Source organism: Cetorhinus maximus, chromosome 5, assembly GCF_964194155.1.
Source record: "Cetorhinus maximus chromosome 5, sCetMax3.hap1.1, whole genome shotgun sequence".
Lineage (NCBI taxonomy): Eukaryota > Metazoa > Chordata > Chondrichthyes > Lamniformes > Cetorhinidae > Cetorhinus > Cetorhinus maximus.
Genome location: NC_135883.1, coordinates 124,645,724 through 124,654,751, shown reverse-complemented (window position 1 = coordinate 124,654,751; position 9,028 = coordinate 124,645,724).

The window sequence follows — 9,028 nt, the reverse complement described above, 5'->3', positions numbered from 1 at the left end:
AAAATTAATTGATTTATTTTAACAATTGAAATAATCACACAGAAGCAGAAAAATACCCGTTATAAATGTATAAAAAACTAAAAAAAAAACATTAGAGATCAAAACATCTTCTTGAGAAGATCATTCTTAAGCAATCTGATTATCAGCATGACTTTTAGAGGAAGCAGGTTTCAGACATCGGATCTACTCATGAAAATGCAAATTCCAGTACTTCTGCCAATATTTCTTCTTCCACCTATGGCGGTTTGTTAATGATTCGAAAACTTGCACTCTCTGATTCCGTAAGTCATTAAGCCACTTTGACATTTCAAGCGCACAGGGGTACAGCTTCTCTCCTTTCTCTGTCTTTTAGTACTGATTTTGTTTCTCTTCCTTCTCATAATGAATCTGCTCCTCCTTTACTTGCTCCCCAATCCTGCACCACCCCTTATCCACCTCTGTTGACAATCTGCATTTCAGTTTCATGATGGCAGTGGGGCTTCCTTCCCCAGTGCCAAACAAGTATTATGGACAGGGAAGGTGGTTCCCCCTTTTTCCATCTCTTGATTGACCAAAGATAGATGTATTTTAAGAGAAGTCTTTTAACCCCTTGAGTGCTGTGACTCTCAAGGACAGACAAAAGACAGGTTTTCTCAGAAGTTTTAAAACAGGAAGAATAAATGTTTATTTTTCAACGCCCGCATGTATTCACAACAGCACCCACTCACTCACCCACCCATACAGATACACACGCGCACACACACATACACACAAGAAAAGGTGATTACAAAAGAGGTAGCATGCACTTAGGTTTCAAACAAGTTCAAAAATTCACTGTTGAGTCTTTCAAGATGGGAGCTTGAAATGTTGCAGGCGAGCTGATTCCCTTTTGGTACAGTGAAGAAAACGGACGTTGGAAGTTTCTGGCAATGAATTCGCAGTGGCTTACTACTTGCAGCAGCAGGTTTCTGGCTTTGCTCCAGTAGAGGTGCAGTCAAGTCCCTGAAGTGAAGATCTGGCTTGGTTTGTCAAATCTTTTTTTAAAAAAATATACTTTATTCATAAAATATCTGGAAGAACATTCCAAACCATTTCAAAATCACCATCACAAAAGTACAATCAGATTCAACTTTTACACATAGATCACAAGGTGCATCAATACAATCAATGAATAATACAATCATTCCAACATGGTCAATGCAGACAATCAGACAATGGTATTGGAGTTATCAACATACATCATGTTGCACTCTGAGGTGCTTCAATACATTTCGTCAAATCAGTAGGCTAAAGGCTAGCCCCACTTCTCTGCCTGCTGGTGGATTCTAGGCAGAGTCCTTCCTTTGCTAGGCTGGATCTCCTCTCTCTAAGTCTCCTTATCTCCCAGACTGACTGAGTGAGGCTGCTCTCAAAGTGCATGTTAATAAATGTTCCTTATCACAACCCGGTTTCTATCAGGTGACCATGCTATCTGTTTTTCCACAGTCCACGCAAATGGTTCCTGACAACTTAAGCTTTGACACACAATAGGATTTAAGTTTCAACCATTTGCATCTCCTTGTGATGGAATGGGTTCTCACCACTATTCTGTGAAATCCATTCTGCAGCCTAGAAATGCAGGGCAATTGTGTATTAGGTATTTGGACAATAGCAGCTATTAACTTCTCAGGAAAGGTCTGTTGCATTTTAATTTATGCTCAATGGAATACCCTAAGAAGTAATTTGCATTTTAATCTCCTGACTAGACGAGCAGGATAACTTCCAGCTGTGTGCAGTTTCATGTATCAATCAAGAAGGGAGATCACATGACCTCTTGACTCCATCTTGTTTCAAAACAGATTGTCCATTTTCCATCAAAATAAAGTATCCATTTTCCATAAATCCATGGGTATAACTGAATGGGTCTGAAGCCAGTTCTAAACTTTCTTTCCATGTCTATCTGAGATCTAATAATTGCTGTTCATTCCTAGTATGACCTGAGTACTCTACTCAAAGGCAGATCCTTGGCTATTATGACCTGAGTACTCTACTCAAAGGCAGATCCTTGTCTGTTGATGCTTCGTCCTGAGCTGCTTCCTTGGCAGCTTTTTTAAATCAGTGGTGGCTAGCCATTACCTTCCACTCTCAGGGGACAGGGCAAGGAGGCAGGTCCCAAGTTTACCTTAGCCAGAACAGGAATTGAACTCTCACTGTTATTGTTATTCTAAAGCACATGCTAGTCATTTAGCCATTTAACTGAGCTAACTGGCCCCATTCATTCCTGGTAATTTACTTAAATTTAAGCTTTAAACAGCCAGCTATTTTACATTAATTCACACTTTAAGAATGTCATTGGCAAGGTCAGCATTTATTGCCCACCCCTTGAGAAGATGGTGGTGAGATGTCTTCTTGAATACAACTGAGTGACTTGCTAGTCCATTTCAGAGGACCGTTAAGAGTCAACCACATTTTGTGGGTTTGGAGTCACACATAGGCCAGAAGTACAACTGATTTATTTCCTTAAAGAATAGTAATGAACTTGTTGAGGTTTTATGACAGTCCGCTGATTTCATGGTCACCATTACTGATACTAGTTTTTTAAATTCCAGATTAATTAATTTAATTTAAATTCCCTGGCTGTCATGGTGGGATTTAGGGGGAGGGGTGGCATAGTCATGAGGCTAGTATTCCAGAGACCCAGGGTAATGTTCTGGGGACCCAGGTTCAAATCTTACCATAGCAGGTGGTGAAATTTGAATCCAATAAAAATCTGGAATTAAAAGTGACCATAAAAGCATTGCTGATTGTTGTAGAAACCTATCTGGTTCACTAATGTCCCTTTGGGGAAGAAAATCTGCTGTCCTTACCTGGTCTGGCCTACATGTGACTCCAGACCAGAACAACAGCAATGTGGTCGATTCTTAAAAATGCCCTCTGAACAAGGGCAATTAGGGGTGGGCAATAAATGCTGGCCTAGCAAAAAAAAAAAAAATTGAACTCATTTCTTCAGACCCCTGGATCGCTAGCCCACCAGCATAACTACTATTGTGCCATATCCCCTAAAGTGATATTTATTCTGCTTTAGCTGCCACCAATGATTCTTAGATTGACATTCCCCACACTCTTAACTTGAGTTCACAGCCAAAAATCGAGCTTCGTAAACAGACCAATTTAATTATTCCCCAGTGGGCACCCATACCACTAGGCAGGGTACTGGTAGAAACTGTGGACAAATGGAATGCTAAGGCCTACCACTGCTTTCTCCTACTAACATGAACACTTCCTTGTCTCCACAAGGACCATCGCCAGCAGCCTTTTCTTCTCATCAGCTGCATCTAAAGGCCAGTACAAACAGGACACAGGTTCCTATCCCATTTCCCTCCTGTTTATTACTCTTTCTCTCCAGAACTGCCTGCTCAGAGACATAGCAATAACAATCCCAATGTTCATAAGCGGAGTGAGAGGACATTTTTGCTGTGACATTTTACCCAGTATTTCCTTGTGGCCCAAATACTGGGAAATACCCAGTATTTCCTTGTTTCCTGCAAATTGGCCAGGAGAACTGTAATAACTTAGAATGTATAGAATATCCAAGCAGAAGCACCAGGCATATCTAAAAATGACATGCCAACCTTGTGAAGCTACAACAAAGGACTACATCCATGCCAAAAGGCAGATGGAGCATGCGACAGATATCCCAGAACCAACAGATCAGATCAAAGCTCTTCAGTCCTGTCACATCCACTCAAGAAGGGTGGTGAATAATTATAAAAACAATTAGAAAGAGGAAGCTGCATGAACATCCCCATCCTCAATAATGCAGGACCCAGCTCATGAGTGCAAAAGGCAAGGCTGAAGCATTTTCAACCATCTGCAGCTGGGAGTGCCAAGTGGATGCTCCATCTGCATCTGAGGTCCCCAGCATCAAAATGCCAGTCTTCTGCAAATTCGATTCACTCCACATTATATTAAGAAACAGCTGAGCGCAAAGGCTATGGGCCCTGACAACATTTGGAAATAGTACTGACGATTTGTGCTCCAGAACTAGCAACACCCCTAAAAAAGCTGTTTCACTACAGCTACAACACTGACATCTACCCGGCAATGTGGAAAATGTCCCAGATATGTCACGTTCCAAGTTGAACCCAACTAATTACCGCCCATCAGTCTATTCTCGATCATCACCAAAGAGATGGAAGGTGTCATTGACAATGCTATCAAGCAGCACTTACACAGCAAAACCTGCTCACTGATGCTCAGTTTGGATTCCAGCAGGGCCACTCAGCTCCTGATTTCATTAAAGCCTTGTCACTGGACTAGTAACCCAGAGTCCCAGGGTAATGATCTGGCGACCCAGGTTCAAATCCCATCACGCAGATGGTGGAATTTGAATTCAATAAAAATCTGGAATTAAAAGTCTGATGATGACCACGAAACCATTGTCAATTGTTGTAAAAACCCATCTGGTTCACTAATGCCCTTTAGGGAAGGAAATCTGCCGTCCTTACCTGGTCTGGCCTACGTGTGACTCCAGGCCCACAGCAATGTGGTTGATTCTTAAAAATGTCCTCTGAAATGGCCTAGCAAGCCACTCAGTTGTAAAAAACTACTACAAAGTCACAAAAAAGGAATGAAACTGGATGGACCACCCGGCATCAACCTAGGCACTGGAAACAACATACTCAGCCTCGTCGACCCTGCAAAGTCCTCCTTACTAACACCTGGGGGCTAGTGCCAAAATTGGGAGAGCTGTCTCACAGACTAGTCAAGCAACAGCCTGACATAATCATCCTCATGGAATCATACGCAGACACCACCATCACCATCCCTGGGTAAGTCCTGTCCCACCGGCAGGACAGGCCCAGCAGAGGTGGCAGCACAGTGGTAAACAGTAGGGAGGGAGTTGCCCTGGGCGTCCTCAACATTGACACTGGATCCCATGAAGTCTCAGGGCATCACGTCAAACATGTGCAAGGAAACCTCCTGCTGATTACCACTTACCACCCTCCCTCAGCTGATGAATCAGTGCTCCTCCATGTTGAACATCACTTGGGGTGAGGGTGGCAAGGGCGCAGAATGTACTCAGGGTGGGGGACTTCAATGTCCATCACCAAAGAATGGCTCGGTAGAACCACTGTTTACCGAGCTGGCCAAGTCCGAAATTACATAGCTGCTAGACTGGATCTGTGACAGGTCATGAGGAAACCAACAAGAGGGAAAAACATACTTGACCTCACCTTCACCAACCTGCCTGCCGCAGATGCATCCGTCCATGACAGCATCAGTAGGAGTGGCCACCGCACAGTCATTGTGGAGACGAAGTCCCGCCTTCATATTGAGGATACCCTCCATCATGTTGTGTGGCACCACCATCGTGCTAAACAGGATAGATTTCGAACAGATCTAGCAACCCAAGACTGGGCATCCATGAGACACCATGTAACCACATGGCCCGGTACATCCATTCCCATCTGCCATTACTATCAAGCCAGGGGATCAACCCTGGTTCAATGCTGCCAGGAGCAGCACCAGGCATACCAAAACTGAGGTGTCATCAAGTCATAGAGTCATAGTCATAGAGTCTTAGAGGTCTAACAGCACAGAAGGCGGCCCTTCGGCCCATCGAGTCTGCGCTGGTCAAACAAGTACCTAACTATTCTAATTACATTTTCCAGCATTAGGCCCATAGCCTTGTATGCCATGGCATCTCAAGTGCACATCCAAATACTTCTTAAATGTTATGAGGGTTTCTGCCTCTACCACCCTTTCAGGCAGTGAGTTCCAGATTCCCACCACCCTCTGGGTGAAAAAATTCTTCCTCACATCCCCTCTAAACCTCCTGCCCCTTACCTTAAACCTATGCCCCCTGGTTATTTATCCCTCCACCAAGGGGAAAAGTTCCTTCCTCTCTACCCTAGCTATGCTTCTCATAATTTTATACATCTCAATCATGTTCCCCTTCAATCTCCTCTGCTCCAGGCAAAATAACCCCAGCCTATCCAATCTCTCCTCATAACTAAAACTCTCCAGCCCAGGTAACATCCTGGTAAATCTCCTCTGCACTCTTTCTGGTGCAGTCACATCCTTCCTATAATGCGGATTCCAGAACTGCACGCAATACACTAGCTGTGGCCTAACCAGCATTTTATACAGTTCCAGCATAACCTCCCTGCTCTTATATTCTATGCCTCAGCTAATAAACGCAAGTATCCCTATGCCTTCTTAATCACCTTATCTTCCTGTCCCGTTACCTTGTACACCAAGGTCCCTTTGATCCTCAGTACTTCCCAGGGTCCTATCATTCATCGTGTATTCCCATGCCTTGTTTGTCTTGCCCAAGTGCATCGCCTCACACTTATCTGGATTAAATTCCATTTGCCACTGATCAGCTCACCTACATCCTCCTGTAATCTAAGGCTATCCTCCCCACTATTTACCACCCCACCAATTTTCGTGTCATCCACAAACTTACTGATCAACACTCCTACATTCAAGTCTAAATTGTTTATGTATATCACAAACAGCAAGGGACCCAACACCGATTCCTGTGGAACCCCACTGGACACTGGCATCCAGTCACAAAAACACCTTCAACCATCGTCCTCTGCTTCCTGCCACTCAACCAATTCTGGATCCAATTTGTCAAATTGCCTTGGATCCCATGGGCTCTTACCTTCATTATCAGTCTCCCATGTGGGACCTTATCAAAAGCCTTGCTGAAGTCCAAGTGAAAAAAAGTCAAATGCATTGCCCTCATCTACATGCCTGGTCACCTCTTCGAAAAATTCAATCAAATTGGTCAGACCCTTAATAAAACCATGCTGACTGTCCTTGATTAATCCCTGCCTCTCCAAGTGTAGACTAATTCTGTCCCTCAGAACTGCTTCCAATAGTTTCCCCACCACTGAGGTTAGACTGACTGGCCTGTAGTTCCCTGGTTTATCCCTTCCTCCCTTCTTGAATAGCAGTACCACATTGGCTGTCCTGCAGTCCTCTGGCACCTCTCCTGAAGAGGTATTGAAAATTATTGCCAGCGCCCCTGCTATCTCCTCCCTTGCCTCACTCAACAGCCTGGGATATATTTCATTTGGGCCTGGAGATTTATCTAATGTTAAGACTGCCAGTTCATTAGAACCTCCTCCCTTTCTATGCTAATTTCTTTAATTATATCACAGTCCTTCTGCCTGATTTCCATACCCACGTTGTCGCTCTCACTTGTGAACATGGACACTAAGTATTCATTTAGAACCCTACCTACGTCGCTGGCTCCACACACAAATTACCACTATGGCCCTTAATGGGCCCGGCTCTTTCCCTGGTTATCCTCTTACTCTTAATGTATTTGCAAAATAACTTTGGATTTTCCTTTATTTTACCTGTCAATGTTTTTCATGCCCATGTCAACCTGATGAAACTATAACACAGAACTACTTGCATGCCAGACAGCATAAGCAGCAAGTGATAGACAGAGCTAAGTGACCCCACAACCAAGGGATCAGATCTAAGCTCTGCAGTCCTGCCACATCCAATTGTGAATGGTGGTGGACAATTAAACAACTCATTGGAGGAGAAGGCTGCACAAATATCCCCACCCTCAATGATGGAAAAACCCAGCACATCAGTGCAAAAGATAAGGCTGAAGGATTTGCTACAATCTTCAGCCAGAAGTGCCGAGTAGATGATCCATCTCAGCCTCCTCCGGAGGTCCCCAGCATCACAGATGCCATTCTTCAGCCAATTCGATTCACTCCACGTGGTATCAAGAAACAGCTGAAGGCACTGGATACTGCAAAGGCTATGGGCCCTGACAATATTTTTGCAATAGTACTGAAGACTTGTGCTCCAGAACTTGCCGCGCCCCTAGCCAAGCCAGTACAGCTACAACATTGGCATCTACCTGGCTATGTGGAAAATTGCCCAGGTATGTCCTGTACACAAAAAGCAGGAAAAATCCAACCCAGCCAATTACCGCCCCATCAGACTACTCTCCATCATCAGTAAAGTCATGGAAGAGGTCATCAACAGTGCTATCAAGTGGCACTTGCTTAACAATAACCTGCTCACTGACGCCCAGTTTGGGTTCCGCCAGGGCCAGTCAGCTCCTGACCTCAGTACAGTATTGGTTCAAACATGGACAAAAGAACTCCTGAGGAGAAGTGAGAGTGACTGCCCTTGACATCAAGGCAGCATTTGACAGAGTGTGGCATCAAGGAACCTTAGCAAAACTGGAGTCAATGGGAATCAGGGGGAAAATTATCTGCTAGTTGGAGTCATACCTAGCACAAAGGAAGAAGTTTGTGGTTGTTGGAGGTCAGCCATCTCAGCTCCAGGACATCACTGCAAGAGTTCCTCAGGGTAGTGTCCTCGGCCCAACCATCTTCAACTGCTTCATCAATGACCTTCCTTCCATCATAAGGTCAGAAGCGGGGATGTTCACTGATGATTGCATGATGTTCAGCACCATTCATGACTCCTCAGATACTGAAGCAGTCCATGTCCAAATGCAGCAAGAGGTGGATAATATCCAGGCTTAAGCTGACAAGTGGCAAGTGACATTCCCGCCACACAAATGTCAGGCAATGACCATCTCCAGCAAGAGAGAATCCAACCATTGCCCCTTGATATTCAATGGCATTCCCATCACTGAAACCTGCACTATCAACATCCTGGGGATTACCACTGACCAGAAATTGAACTGGACTAGCCACATAAATATTGTGGCTACAGGAGCAGGTCAGGGGCTAGGAAGCGTGTGACAAGTAACTCACCTCCTGACTCCCCAAAGCCTGCCCACCAGCTACAAAGCACAAGTCAGGAGTGTGATGGAATACTCCCACTTGCCTGGATGAGTGCAGTTCCCACAACACTCAGGAAGCTTGACACCATCCAAGACAAAGCAGCCCGCTTGATTGGCACCACATCCACAAACATTCACTCCCTTCACCACCAATGCACAGTAGCAGCAGTGTGTACCATCTACAAGATGCACTGCGAGAATTCATAAGGCTCCTTCAACAGCACCTTCCAAACCCATGACTGTTACCATCTAGAAGGACAAGGGCAGCAGATA